Source organism: Ursus maritimus, unplaced genomic scaffold, assembly GCF_017311325.1.
Source record: "Ursus maritimus isolate PB19 unplaced genomic scaffold, ASM1731132v1 scaffold_8, whole genome shotgun sequence".
NCBI classification, from domain to species: Eukaryota; Metazoa; Chordata; class Mammalia; order Carnivora; family Ursidae; genus Ursus; species Ursus maritimus.
Genome location: NW_024426996.1, coordinates 17,774,552 through 17,790,565, shown reverse-complemented (window position 1 = coordinate 17,790,565; position 16,014 = coordinate 17,774,552). Strand labels below are relative to the sequence as shown.

At 44.3% G+C, this 16,014-nt stretch overlaps 1 protein-coding gene across 2 annotated transcripts in view; it reads right to left on the bottom strand.

Annotated features, from left to right (window-relative positions):
• TMEM150C (transmembrane protein 150C) overlaps positions 1–15,620 on the bottom strand; it is a 70,326-nt gene extending 54,706 nt beyond the window's left edge. The window contains exon 1 of one of the 2 annotated variants that reach the window (XM_008693287.2): positions 15,600–15,620. The gene's annotated coding sequence lies outside the window, so the exon portion shown is untranslated. Of the gene's footprint in view, positions 1–15,333; positions 15,395–15,599 lie in introns of those variants that run through there. The other variant, XM_040625358.1, reaches the window with a different exon arrangement.
• Between the last annotated feature and the right edge of the window lie 394 nt (positions 15,621–16,014).

The following is a 16,014-nucleotide window of genomic DNA, read 5'->3' as shown; positions in this document are numbered from 1 at the left end:
ACTAATAATTTTTGCTAAACTTATTTCAGCTTTGGGTGAATCACTAACCCTGGGCCACTTTCCTTAAGAAAAACCAATATGGGGGCACCTGGGTGGCTCAGTCAGTTAAGCGGCTGCCTTTGGCTCAGGTCATGATCCCAGGGTCCTGGGATCGAGCCCTGCGTTGGTCTCCTTGCTCAGCGGGGAGTCTGCTTCTATATCCCCCTCTGCCTCTCCCTTCTGCTCATGCAATCTCTCTCAAATAAATAAAATCTTAAAAAAAAAAACCACCAATATAAATCCCTGTGGGTTGAGAAGCTGAGGATGGCCCCAACTGATTAAACTCCACAGTAATTAAAACTATTTTTCATTTTCCCTTCTGCCCCTTTCATGCCCCTAAAGGAGATCTAGAATCTTCCATTTACATGGAAGGGAGCTATCCAAAACTACTTCACTGTACCAGCCTATGAGACGTGTTTTACCAACGGTGTGTGGCCCATGACGGCTCCTCCGTGTAATACGATGTTAGCTGCCAGTCCAGCATAGCCGGCAAGATCAAGGGCAGCAAGCAGTCATTAGCTGTCTCTACTCACCAGGGTGCTCAAAGCCATGCCAGTAATACATCTTTTTACTCCAGTATGTCTCCGAAGGGTCTTGATCAGGATCAATCACACATGTAGTGTAGGCTGCTAGTCACTAACCTATGACGTGTTGGGGGGTGATAATGAAGGCCTCCCACGCCCCTAAATAACTCCTGTTCCAGCTTGTCAAAGCAGCTGAATTGAAGAAAGAGAGGTTTGATCATAGGGAGCTGGTAGGTTTATCAAAGAGATTAACAGGGATTTACCAAACATGCATTATGAGCCCAACACCACAGGAGACCGGGCACCGTCGATGTGACCAAGGACAGGGGCCAGAGTCCACCAGTATTATTAAGATAAAAATGTAGTGTCTTGCAATGACTTTAAAATCAAATGTAAGGGTGCCTGGGTGGCTCAGTCAGTTAGGGATCTGCCTTCGGCTCAGGTCATGATCCCAGGGTCCTAGGATCAAGCCCCTTGTTGGGCTACTTGCTCAGTGGGGAGTCTGCTTCTCCCTCTCCTCGTTGCTCCTGCTCTCTCTTGCTCTGTCTCTCTCTACAATAAATACATAAAATCTTTAAAAAAATCAAATTTATTTTTAGTAAAATGTAAAGTATTTTTAAATCTTTACATTGTTCGTGCAAGGGGCCTCAGGGCAAGTCTTCCATCTATTTTTCCAACCTCATTTCTCAGCGTCCTGCGATCCAGCCCCTCTGAATGACCAGAGGCTCCCCACGCTGCTCAGTTTGTTTGCCAGGCTCTGTGCTAACTGCTGAGAATACACAGATACATGCAGCGTCCCTGCCCCCAAGCAGCTCATAGTTAATCAGGAAAGAAGTGCAGCGCCAGAGATGGGTATGGGGAATTAGGGAGCTCCAGAGGGAGGAAGTGACCTGGCAGCGAGGGCAGGGGCTGGGCAAGCAAGGAGGAAATCACCCTGGGCTGAGTCCACGGGGATGTGGAGGCCTCCCACGCAGCTGCAGTGAGTGGCACGCGCAGGGGCTCCGAGGCCTCCAACCACTGTGTATGCAGGAAGCAGGGGTTTGTGGCGTTGAGAGCAGAGAGTGGTGGCACTGGGGGGAGCGGGTGCCAATCATGGGCGTGACTCCACTGTAGCTGATGAGGGGCCACTGAAGGCCGGTCCCCTTTGGCTTTTACAGCAGGGAAGTGTGCTCGCTGTAAATACTTTAGAAGGCACACATCAGGAAAAAGAGGAAAAGTATTCAGAATTCCACAGTTGAGAGAGAACCACTGTTAACATTTTGATGTACAATCTTTTATATGTGTGTGTGCTTATACTAATAATTTCAAAAATGGAATCATTTAAAAATGGGGTATATACATACAAATAATAATATTCAAGCTTAAAAAAGGACGGAAATTCTATCACACCCTACAACACGGAGATACCCTCAGGACATTATGCTAAGTGAAGCAAGTCAATCATAAAAAGACAAATACTGCAGGATTCCACTTCTATGAGGTACCCGGACTAGTGAAATTCAGAGAGAAAGCAGGATGGTGGTTGCAGGGACTGGGGAAGGAGAGGGAAGGGACGTTGTTTAATGGTACAGTTTCAATTTTGCAAGATAAAAAGAGTTTTGGAGACTGGCTGCACAACACTGTGAATAAATTTAACACCACTGACTGTATACTTTTTTTTTTTTAAGGTAGCCACTCATCAAATTCTTTTATTTCATATGTATGTTTTACATATTCTGTTTCTTTATATTCTTGGTTACATGCTCCTTCCATGACTATCCATTTATCACTTGATCCCTTCTCCAGAGTGATAACTTCTGCCACAAAACATGTCCTATTAAAGTTTATCAACTACCAAATCCAATAAAAAATCTTATTTGGAACCATTTCCAAAGGAGAGAGAGTCAGAGAAGAGAGAGAGAGACAGAGAATAAAATATTCTAAAACATTACTGTTTTTTCTATTCTATCTCTTACACAAATTAAATGTACTCGTGCACCATTCTGTCTTAGGTAAGTTAGTTTTGCTTCACGTTGGTAACCTGACCTGGGATTGTTCATAGAACAGCTTGCACTTCTGTAACAGGAGGCCTGTATACTTAAAATCGGTTAAGATAGCAATTTTATAGTATGTGTACTCTACTATAAAAATTAAAAATAGAGAAACAAATTTAAAAAAGAAAATCAGTTAATAAATCTGTCTTAATACCTTTTAACTTATTTTTGTGACCATCTTCCCACGTGAGACATACATATATACACACCTCCATCAATATTCCAGATGACTGTACAGTATTCTTGGAGTGATCTATCTTAATTTACTTAACCTAAGAAAATTATTTTTATGGAAGTAACCCGCGAGTGCTTGGCTAATGGGAGGGGCCGGTAAAGGGCAGAGATACAGCACAGAAGAGAGAGGAATACTAACAGAGCAAAGGTCCTGAAGGAAGCATGAGGAGATGGCATTCGGGGTTCAGGTAGCAGGCTGGCTTTGAGATGGGGAAAAACGGGTACCACATCCTCTGAGGAAAGGGCATGAAGATCGACATGACTATATTTGTATTTATAAGGAAGAGTTGGGGCAGTTGAAGGAAGTCAAGAGACTGGACACCTCAATGAAGTTGGAGAGGTGGAGGGAGTAGGGTACAGGACAGCTGGAGGGACACATAGGGATGCTCAGAGAATGGGACACTGAGGTTAAGATTTCTGAGGTGAAAAAGTACCAACTGGACAAGAATTTGGGTGGAGGGTTGGGAGCGAACAGCTATGGTTTCGTTGGAGGTGAAATTATTAGAAAGGTCCAGTGGACTCTGAGGCCAGATTTATGGTCTGATGATCCAGGATGGTGCTATTGCCAAGGGTTATGACAAGAGCTGGGAAGGAAGGGAGGAAGGGAAGATGTGGAGCCAGGTCCTCAGCTCCTCAAGAAATGAATGAAGTGACTGGGAGCTGGATAGAGAGCAGTGTTGAGGAAGGGTGGAAGGTGGTTTACCACGTTTGTCTTAACTTTGGTGATGACACGCCTTTCCATGCAGTGACCCATACAGAAGAGCGAGAGAGCAATCAGCCAAAAGGTCAAGGGCATTAACCATGGATTCCCTGGGGTGCAGAGGAAAAGAATGGGGGGGGGGGCCAACACAGGACCAGAAGTGAAAACTTTAAGAAGGCGTGAAAACACAAGACATGCTATATGGTGGGGGGAGGGGGGAGGGGAGGTGGGAGTGCGAGGTCTTGTTGACACAATTAGATCGTGGAAGAGGTAGGAGGTCATAGGGTTACGGACATCAGTGGATGGCCAGGCTTGAACAAAGGAAAGAGAATGACTGCAGGACCCAGGTCTAGTTTCAGAAAAGTGGTAAGAAATGCTATTAAGTTTGCAGAGAGATAGCATGCTATGAGACTTCTAGTTCTCAGAGCACTTTCTCAGGTGTCTCCAAATTCTTTACCACGATTTCTTTTCCTCCATAACACATTTGTCATGCACTATACTATGTCCTTATTCATCTATTTCTGGTTGGTCTTGTCCAATAGAATATAAAGCTCCCTGTGGCAGGAATGCTGTCTGTTTTGTTCACTGCTCTATCACCGGCACCTAGATGACGTCTGCAAATAGTAACACCTCAGTAAATCACACTTGTCGAATGAATGAATAAATGAGTGAATGAATAAATGATAAAGCTCAGTTAGGATAAGAGTATCCCAGGAGGTTTGCTAAAACTGCAGTGAGGGTCTCCCTCAGGAGGGAGCTACCTTATGGGATTCAGTCTTAGAGGGACAGAAAATGTAGGCCATGGCCTCCTCCCATGCTCTATCTGTTCTTTTGTTCATTTTCCCCTTCTTCATGTGACTACTCCTTCTGATCGTACAAGACTGAACTTGCGTGTCAGTGTCTCTTAGAAACCCCCTGATGTCTCTCCTTTTCTATCCAGGATAGCTACCCCCTCATAGGTCCTCTCCAGGCACTCAGTGGTTTTTCTCTCCATGTTATGCTTACCCTACTGTATGAAAACTATTTACGTGTCGGTCTCCCCCACTAGACTGAGCAAGCACGGCTTATCTCAAACACACAGGAGGGCGTCTATAAACGTTTGCTGGATATATAAATAGAAAGTACTGCACATGTGGATCAGGTCAGTTAAGAGCCTATATTTTTCCTTCTTTGAAGCTCAGTTTTGTCATACACAAATTTGTACTTTGGCCCACTGAGCAAGGGCACCTCTGTTGCAAGGGCAGCCAGGTGGGAAACAGCTCAGCTCTCAACACCAAAGATAAGCTGGAGTCTTCATGTTTAAGATAAGAGAGGGGTCCACTGTCTTTTGTGTGCCCATTCCCCCGCCCATCCGACTATGGGCAAGCCTGTCCTGCTAGCCGGTGACGCTGCCCAGCTGACAAAATGAAAGAGCACCCCGGGAACATTTAAACAAAGTCTGATTTGGTCTGAAGTGCAGCCTGGATTTGTACAGCTCTTCAGATAATTCTGTTGCACAGCCAGGGTTGAGAATCTCTACCCCCGGAAACCTGACCTTTTCTCTGGGTGTGTGGCGCTGTCCAAGGTAGCCACTCCTCAAGCATGTCTTCACCCCAATGTCCACCCAAGCCAGACATGGGCAAGGGTCAGTGGTTGTTTGAACCACCCAGTGGAAGGGCGCTGCACCTTGGGACAGTACCGGAAGCCAAACCACACAGTTAATTGTACTGGAGGAAACCACAACTTTGTGTTCAATCTAAATAAAACTATGCTGTCCAAATTTAATCCAAATTTTTAATATTTTTAATTAAAAATTCAGTTCCTCAGTTGCATATTCAAGTGCTCAATAAAGAGTGGCTACTGTATTGCACAGTGCAGAAACAGAACATTTCCATTACCATAGAAAGTTCTATTGGCGGACACCACCACCAACAAATCCCTTTCTTCTGAAAATAACCTGTGGCTATATTCATTTTCTGCTAATCACAGGCAAAACGGTTTACAGAGGGTAAACAAACTGAACTTCTGGTCATTCTTTCTCAGCAGCCACACCTAGATGAGTGGGCATGGCCCTTTATACCCCTTTCCCAGAATGAGAACTAAGACAGGAATTCTACGCTCTCATGAACAACAGTTCTTCTGAATAGATCCATATATGTATTAGGGCAGCAGTGGCTTTCCAACTTTTTGACTGTGACTGACAGAAAAAAAAATATTTTATATCAGTCCAATATACAGATATATATGTATATAATTGAAACTAAATGTTTAACAAATCACTATCCTTACCACAAATTCTGCACTTGGATATTTTCTTTATTATTCTATTATATTGTATTTTCTGTTTCATTATAAAAATTAATCTCCTTCAGTGTTTTCATAGCCCTGGTGACCTACGATTTGAAAATCCTCTATCTTAAGATACAAGTTGGACACACAAAACTGGGACTCACCTTCACACCTTAATAACCAGCTAGGTAATAATCATAGCTCACATTTACTGGGCACTTATTATCTGCCGGGCACTGTGTTAATTGTCTTCTATTCATTACCTTATTCAAGTTTCATAAAAACCCCACAGAATAGGTGTCTGAGAACTGGAAAGGTCTGGGATTTTATGCTATTTGCACAAGTCATCCTGCCACAGTTTCATGGATGCTGGCAGAAGACCCAGGGCTCCTGGGTCAGGGACAAAGGACATTTATTACCCTCAGCAGCAGCAGTAGCTGGAGTATTTGCATTTTCTTGTAACGGTCCTCCAGCTCCAATGCCTGCAGGGTAGGCAAAGAGGGCCACGCGACACCTGCACACAAGTCAGTAGCATTCCGGGAGAGGAACTCCGACTTGGGGAACTCACATCTATTATAGTAGATGGAAGCATGCCTGCCCCTTGCTTCCAAGAGCAACACTACCTCTATCATCCAAGACTGTTGACTACACAAACATGCTTGAAAAGACAACCTAGGACAAAAGTGCAGCCAGTGCCTCTCTTTGTAAAGACCTGCCGAGATGCATGGGACACACGGTTTTCACCCCAATGTCCACCCAGGCCAGACACTGGGCCTCCCAACAGCAGGTACCACAGTATCTATAATAGCTTCAAAAAGGATTAAGTAACTTATTCAAGGTTACACAGCTAGTGAGCCAGGTCTATATGATACCTAAGCCTATGCTGATGACACCTTCTTTCACAGCCAATGGACAGTGCGATAGGAAGAGAGAAGATATTAGTCACTCATTTACTCATTCAGATGTGAAATCTGCTTCTACAGGGAGCAATTCACTATATGTAATTTGTAACAGGACATTTTTTTCACATTTTCTTCAAGGATCCCATAAGAAGAGCATCATATGAAGGAGTTGATAAACTTTTCCCATAAAGAACCAGATAGAGGAAATTTTCAGCTTCATGGGCCAGATGGGCTGTTTCAACTACTTGACTCCGTGGTGGTGCAGAAGCAGGTAATGTGCAACCAATGGACAGGGCTGTGTTCCAATAAAACTTTACTTACAAAATAGTTTGCCAACCTCCCTCCCCAGACAAACCAGTGGGATACAAAAAAATTACATAATATAATTTCTACATGCAAAGAAACAAGCAAGCAAACCAGGAGATACCTGAAACTGAAGTGAGCCTAGCTTCAACATCAGGGTCCTGTTAAGTCAGCCTGGATAGACAATACATCAAGAACTGGCGTAAAATATTCATAAGCTCAAAGTAGAATGGAGTCCACACATCATCTTTCTGTGATGACTGTGGTCATGCCAAGACTCAAAGAAATAAATTATCTGACTTCCTAAGGCTTTTTCTAGCTCTTAGAAATGCTCAATAGGGGAGCAGTTGTCATCCAGAACAATCCTCTTTAATTTCCCATGTGATTAAACAAGTTAAAACCTGTGTTATGAATAAGGAGGAAGTAACGGTGAAGAAAAAAGTTACTCTGGGCGAGGGACCTTGCTAGGTATGACACAAATATTGTCCAATAGCTAATAAAGAACATCATAGCTGAACTGCTGAATTTATGGCCCTGTAAGTAAACGCTCACTTGGTTCAATGGCCTGATCTTAAAAGATCACCATGTGCCACTACTTGATCACAATGGTATCCTTTCCCCAAATCAGGTAATGGAAAAATTTTGTCTTTATTTTTACATGCATACATAGAAAATCAAAATTTTGGTATACAAATGGTAACCCACCCCTTTTCATATACATCAATTTTTATGCTACGTATAAGCTCAAATTAAAATGGAAAAACACCAATCAAAATGTCATAGAAAAAATAATCAGCTTATTCAGGAACAATTCTATTAGCTGTTAAAATTACAGGGCGATAAATACTGTTCTTATGAACACTGTGCTGCCATTGACAAGACTGGAAAATTTTTCAAAATGACATAAGTCTAGGGCATGTGGGAACATAATACCACAAGAAAGAAAAACCGTCACCCATTAGTTAATATTCCTGCCACCGCATGTATGTAGATTTTAGTTACTAGTGTTTCCATGTAAATACTCTTTAAGTTTTAGTGAGAAGTAGAATTTAGGAATTCCAGGAGATATATTTCCACTAGAAATTCCAGGACGATTACATTACAGAATTCTAATTGTAATTTACAAACATTCCAAGTGCAGTAAAAAAAATATTTCTATTTGAAATGCTTTACAATGGTATCAATATTTCTTTTTTTTTTTTAAAGATTTTATTTATTTATTTATCCTACAGAGAGAGAGACAGCCAGACAGAGAGGGAACACAAGCAGGGGGAGTGGGAGAGGAAGAAGCAGGCTCCCAGTGAAAGAGCCTGACATGGGGCTCGATCCTAGATTGCCAGGATCACGCCCTGAGCCTAAGGCAGACGCTTAACAACTGAGCCACCCAGTCACCCCGGTATCAATATTTCTTTTTTTTTTTCCCCAAAGATTTTATCTATTTATTTGACAGAGAGAGAGACAGCCAGTGAGAGAGGGAACACAGGCATGGGGAGCAGGAGAGGAAGAAGCACGCTCCCAGTGGATGAGCCTGATGTGGGGCTCGATCCCAGAACTCTGGGATCACGCCCTGAGCCGAAGGCAGACACTTAACGACTGCGCCACCCAGGCACCTCCGGTATCAATATTTCTTAATTAACACATTTCACTCATGAATCAATAGACTGAAAGATAATCTGAAAAACTGTTTTATTAACCAGACCAGTTTATACACTATAATGCCCATTTTGGCTATCTACAGTTTTTTTCTTGTTTTTTCTTTTGTCTGTCTTTTGTTTTTGTTTTTAAAGATTATATTTATTTATTTGAGAGAGAGAGAAAGCATGAGCGGGGGTAGGGGAGGAGCAGAAGGAGAGGGAGAAGCAGACTCCCCGCTGAGCAGGGAGCCCCACACGGGGCTCGATCCCAAGACCCTGAGACCATGACCTGAGCCAAAGGCAGAAGACGCTTAACTGACTGAGCCACCCAGGCACTCCTGTTTTTTGTTTTTTAAGTAGGCTACATACCCAGTGTGGAGCCCAACACAGGGCTTGAACCCATGACCCTGAGATCAAGACCTGAGCTGAGACCAAGAGCCGGATGCTTAACCAACTGAGCCGCCCAGATGCCCTTTTTTTTTTTTTTTAAGTAATCTCCTCCCTCAACATGGGGCTTGAACTTACAACCCCAGATGAAGCATCACATGCTCTACCAACTGAGCCAGCCAGGTGCCCCCGGCTATATACAGTTTTAATTTATGCTTTAAAATTTCCAATTATTAACATTTAAAATATTTCTTTGGCAGCTAAGTCATTATACGTGTAAAAAAAACCCAGGAAGAGGTCTACTTTGGTAATAAATGAAATGTTTGATGAACAGTAAGGCTATGCTATTTTTGGAGACATTTATGTTTACATTCAGTTGAAAACCATCATAATTCATTATAATTACTGCAGAGTTAAATAACACCATTTAAACTACAGGCTAATTTCCTCTACTCCATAGTTAATCACGATGACTTCTTAAGCTTTGTCCACACTTGCCTAAAAGCATTACACAACTTTCAACGCTTTTTCAAAGACACTTCACTGTACTCCTCTGCACTCCACAGGCTGGGTCTGTATCACTTCTCCAGAGGTGGACGCCTCTGCGGCCTTGAGCGAAATCTGAACGCCTCAAGGACATTCTGTAGTTTTTAAAGAAGAAAACTAACCATGATGACAAGCTGTTGCCTTTTCTATTCTACCTGACGGAGTCTATGGACATGTGACCACTTATATTTAGTTTGACTTTTAGGGAAAACTGAAATCTACTTCTATAATGAATTTGGTTTTACTTTCTAGATTACACTAGGGGAGAAAAAAAAAAAAAGATTGCCAGCCTCAATTTTAAGACCTCTCCTTGTACATAAAATTCTTTTTTTTAAAAAAGATTTTATTTATTTATCTATTTGACTGAGAGAGAGAGAGCACAAGCAGGGGGAGCAGCAGGCAGTGGGAGAGGGAGAAGCAGGCTCCCCACTGAGCAGGGAGCCTGATGCGGGGCTCGATCCCAGGACCCTGAGATCATGACCTGAGCCGAAGGCAGACGCTTAACCGACTGAGCCACCCAGGCACCTCCGTACCTAAAATTCTTAAAACATTGTTTTGCATTTATTATATTAAAAGTTAAATCAAAAGGTACAAACATCCAGTTATAAAATAAGTCTTAAGGATATAATGTATAGCACGTTGACTATAGTTAATAATAATACTATATTGTATATTTGAAGGCTACTAAGAGAGTGGATCTCAAAAGCTCTCATCACAAGAAAAAAATTTGTAACTATATGTGGTGAGGGGTGTTAACTAGACTTAGTCATTTTGCAATATATGCAAATATCTAAACATTATGTTGTACATCTGAAACTAATAGAATGTTATATATCCATTACACATAAAAATCCATACATCTCATGAAGCACTTACAGGCAAGAAGTGATTCTGAAAAACAATTCAGAATGTAGTAAAAAGTGGGAGACGTATGGGATGGACATTATCTATTCAGACCATTTGTGACGACTTGCTACAAAGCAGTGTGCAGAAGTTAGCAAGTGGTTAGGAGGGAAGGAAGCCTGTACAATTTGTAGTCAGCCTCAGGATCATTTGGGTTTCTTTGGTCCCCAGGCTTCCTGACCAAGAGCATTCATTTTCAGGGGCCAGAGGCTGGCAGCAGCGAGTTCTCTCCTAGCCTAAATATAATGCAGTGACTCCCCTCTCACTCATCAAGACTCATCTTACACAGAAAAGAGCTGTGGTCTGCTCGTTTCTGTACTTGTGCAAGGCTATACAATGTTTGAGCCTCACAGGTCTGCAGATGTCCTTCTGTGTATCACTGTCACACTGCAATATGAAAGGTGAGGTGGCTGAACTCGTGGGCTCTGTCGTTAGACTGCTTGGGGCTCAGATCCTGCCTCTCTGACTTCCTGGGATGGAGGTACTGTGGGACTGTGGCAGGGCTTACAGGACTGTCATGAGAAACAAAATAATACATGTAAAGCATTCAGTGTGGAGCCCTTGGGAAGTACTCAATCATTTGCTTGTTATTATTAGTGATTACACAGGTCTTAGATCAGTGTTTCCTAAAAGTGGGTCCCAAGCCTAGTTTCAGAGGCAGTATTTTATATCATGATCTAAAAGTCACACATACATTTATATAATAATATTACAAATAATGACCCTGCTGATATAGTCCTCACTATATATGGACGGGGCAGTGCAGAGTCAGGATTTGAACCCAAGGGTCCTATTAATGTAACGCTTTTAATCATCACCCTCCCTGTGGCCTTGTATTTGCCATACACGGAGAACCAAAAATTCCATCAATCACTAGCAGCCCCCACAAAGAGGGACACATCGTGATAATTCCTATTCCACTATATAGTCCATTTAGGCTCACCCTAACCTTTTAAATCAATTCCATGACTCAGGACACATGGTTTGAAAAATACTGTATGAAAATTTTTTGGAAACATAATAAAAAAGTTAAACAAGTACACGTATCTCATCCATTGGGCACTGTAAATCTAAAAAAAAAAAGAAAAAGAAAGGAAGAAGGAAAAGGATGATATGGAACATCTCCTAAATTTATGCAAGCATCCCCACGTGGCTTCAGCCGCTCCTCGAGGTGGGGTACTCATTTGTTGGATTCGTCACAGGGCTTCTGTGACTGTTAGAAAGGAATGGAGACTGGGAGGAGGAATGGTTGTGCATCACCCCCTACCTCCTACCTCTCTTCAAATATCCCTCCCCTTGAAAAATCTAAAAGTGCAGAAACTGGCTTTAAGAATAAATGATTCTATAATGGGCAAGAGAGCAAATTCAAGGAAGTTCAAGAACACAGATACATGGGGCCAAGCATCTAAACAACTCTGGGCGATGTTTATTTTTGTGGCTAGCAAATATATATAAATGAAAAAGGGAAACTTTATTTTTAGAGTGGGATAGAACTTCAGCTTTAGAGTAAATACTAGTGTTTTCTGTAACAACAGGATGACAGAGTGAAATGTTAATTCCTGGTTCTATCAATGTCTATTTCCACTTTCTTCTAAAGAATAACTGCCATCAGGGGCACCTGGGTGGCTCAGTCACTTAAGCGTCCAACTCTTGATTTCGGCTCAGGTCATGATCTCAGGGTCGGGAGATGGAGCCCTGGCATCGGGCTCTGTGCTTAGTGCGGAGTCTGTTTGGGATTCTCTCTCTCCCTCTCCTGCTGCCCCTCTCCCCCCATGCTCTCTCTAAATAAATAAATAAATAAATAAATAAATAAATAGATAGAAAGATAAATAAACAAAATCTTAGGGGGGAAAAAAAAAGAATGGCCATCAAATGTTATCTCTACAGGGAACAGGTAAAGACAATTTAGAGCTGCACTGTCCAGCACGATAGCCACTAGTCCCATGTGGCTATTTAAATTAATTAGAATTAAATAAAAATTAAAATTGACTCCCTCAATTGCAGTAGGCACATTTCAAGTGCTCAATAGCTACATGTGGCTTGTGGCTAGCACCTCGGAAAAATTACCGAACTACAGAAAGTTTTATTGGATGGTATTAATATGGAGAAAAGCCATTTACAGATGCTAAAAGAAAAATGCTAATTTCTTAGCAGGTGAGAGTTCCAAACCCGACTCAGCAGAGCTGGCCTGACTTAAACTACAGTGAGGTTGATATTTGAAGGCTAGTGCCCAAAGATTCCATTATTATCTCAAACTATCATTCCAACGGGCTTGTCTAAACTGTCTTTGTATTAAGACTTTCCATTGCCACAAGCTATTTTTCAAAATCCAACCATGCCAAGAAATGGTATTTGCTGATAACAACAACTTGTGAAAGTTCTCCTAACCTATAAGCTAGTTTGAAAGTCCTTAGAACAATTTATAAAGACACAGGGCACCATCAGATCCAGGAAGAAAAGTCAGCAGTTAAAGTAAGTAAGGATGCACTGCTGTTGTTACCCTCAGGATGAGGAAACTATTACACGCGGGAGTGTGTTCCTAGCCTTGTCATGAATGTAGACCCCGATTCAGTAACACTTGGTGTTTGTATCACATTTTGAGAACTTTAGCACAAATCTTATTTGAGCCTCACAGAACCTAATTACCACTGTAGTGTGGATTCTGAGTGCAATAGATTCTTCTGGGGAAGGCGAAGATTGAGAGGTAATACGTTATCTTGTCAGTGTCTGTCTTGCTTAATTGGTTACTGAAATGATCCCTAGTGGCCAGATTATAGTGAAAGCAAATGGCTCAAATTGCAGGGGCCAGCTAGCTTTCCTCTTTCATGACCGCAGGCTGCCCTGCTAATCTAGCCATTGTACTGCAGAGGTGTGCTTAGGTCACAGGGGAAGCAAAGCAGGGGTACAGACAGGAGCGTAAAGCAAAGTGCCGTTCCTGTTGATCACAAAGCAGGGAAAGTAAGCACAGAAACCCCCCTGCAAGGTCACCGTAAGCATGATTGTGGTAGTTCTAGAACAAAGCCTAGATGTTATGTTCATACAAAAAATTATTCCACAGAGCAAACTATCTCCTCCACAAAGCAATCTGTAAAAGGCATTTGATGAGAAATACGTGACTTAAGCAATTGCTATAAAGAACTTTAACATCAATTTAAATAATCCAAACAGATTGCCTTCAGCTAATGGCAGATTTAATAAACATGCACTTTCCAAATCCCTCAATATGTTTGTTCAATGTCATAACATCTACCAAATAGTTTTTATTGTTAGCAAAATTTCTTTACCCTTTTATTTACCATGTCCAGTTTTTGAGCTTCCAACTCGGGGAGCTCGCAAAACATTTACCAAATAATTTATAAATAAAGGACACACCATTAAAATTCCTATGCTATGCCTCGAAGATTAAACTCACATTTCTAGTTAAGAGATGACAGCTATAGCTAATCTTAGAAACATGGTGTCTCTAGGACACATAGAAAAAAAAGTTTGGGATTTAATGCATGAGAGCTGAGACTAAAATTCTTTGATCTGCAAATATCACATATATGAGCCTCACAATTTTTTCTTGAAAACTTTAAGTAGGTCAACTTATTAACTGCTAGCACGGAGTTTATATATTCACATTCGCTTTTTTGATGAACTGCAGTCCAGGATGGTGTGACAGCCCTGCATCACAAAAAAACTTGCCTTTGATTCAAGCAGAGAAATGAAGAAGCAGGAACTAATATCACCGTTTGGCTTCGTTACTGTAAGGGATCCAAAATCCTTTTTTTTTTTTTAAACATATCATTAGTATATTTGGTTTCCAAGCAAGACCTCGCATGTAGTAAGTCGGAATGGGTTCACTCAAGGAAAGGCTTCCACCCCAACTGGCTATGTTCTCACATTTGCAGTCAAAATCCTGGCTCAGCTGTGAAAGATGGTCTGGCCGGAATAAATCTGACACCCCCCCCCCCAAATCAGTGTAGTGTTTCGGATATAATAAAGTGCTCTGGAGGTGAAGGGTGGACGGACAAGAGGGATGGGTAGCGAGAAACGGAATATGATTTTAAAATGGGAAAAACACTCATTCTCGATTTGATTCATTTAAGGAGGAGAAAACCACTAAACAAGGTCTTTCTCCATAATCCAAAGCTAATCACTTTTTTATTGCAGTGGATGACCAAACGGTAACCCCCCTCCCACCGCTGCCTCCGCGGAGAAACCGAAAACCCCACGTCTTCCCCCTTGTGCACCCAGGAGAGGAAAGCGAGACTGTGCATTTGGAGTGGAGGGCGGTACACAGGGCAAGGCAAGTTAGTGCCTCCTTCCCGGATCCCTTGTTTCCCGAGCCAGCCTGACTTGGCTAACGGTAAAGTGAACAGCGAATGGCAGAGAGACCGGGAGGCCAAATTTGGGGTCGCTTCCGACCAGAGTCCACCCGACAACAAAAGGCCTGGGTATCCGGATGGGGCGGCGGGGTGGGGACACCTGTCAAAGGACGGGACGGAGCCGCAGCCGGCGGGCGGCGCAGGGGCTCGGCGGACAGCACTGCGGCGGCAGCGGCGGCGACGGCGAGCGAGGCGCGTCGGCTCGGCGCTCACGCGCGGGGGAGAGGCGGCGGGGACCACCGGGCGCTGCCGGACACCCGCGCCTCCCCCGAGGGGGCTCGGGAAGGTGGACCCGCGCGCGGGCCGCTCCGGGGCTGGGGCGGAGCGGAGCAGGGCCCCCGCGGCCGGGAGGACCCCGCCGCCCGAGTCCCGCTGCAGCGCCCGCCGCCCCCGGTCTCCGCCTCCGGGCTGCGCGCGGAGCCGGGCCCGCCGCCCCCTGGCTGCCCCGCGGCCCGGGCGGAGGAGGGGGCGCCGCGGGCGCCGCGCCTACCTGCTCCGGTGCGGCGGGGCCGCGGTCGCCTCGCGGGGCCGTGACCTGCGGCGGCGGCAGCGGCGACGGCGGCAGCGGCGGCGGCGAGGAGGGCGCTTCCTTCAGGAAGGGGTGGGATCTGCTCGCCCGCCCGCCCCCGCCCGCCGCGCCGCGGCCCGCCCCCGACTTATTCTGGGGTCCCCGCCGCGAGGCCTCCCCCGGAGAGCTGAGCCCCCCGTCCCCCGAGCCTGCAGCTGCCGTCACCCCTCGGGGCCCCTAATAGTTACCCGGGACTGGAGCCGCGCGTGCCCTGCCGAACCGCTTCTTTCCAAAGCCTTTGTGGACGCGTTTGCCTGGCGCTCCTCACCCAACAAAAGGGAGGACAGAATCTGGGATCCTCCGCCTGCTGGTTATTTATTCTTGACCTGTTGTAACCTTCTGGCTGGCTGCCTTCTGTCCACACACCTAGGGTTTTCGCACAGAGCGGCTAAAACTCATTTTCAGGCGCACTGGCTGAATGCAGTTCGCCGGCGCTCAGCGCTCTCCCGCGGTTTTCTTTCATCGGGAGGAACAAACGCCGGGCCAACTTCTGACCCTGGCGGGGAGCAGCGGACTCCAAGGCCGCCCTCCCAGCGCCAGCTTGCTCTTTTCTTCCCCGCGTCTCGTCCGAGTCTGTGATAAAACCGTATTCACCGCATTTTA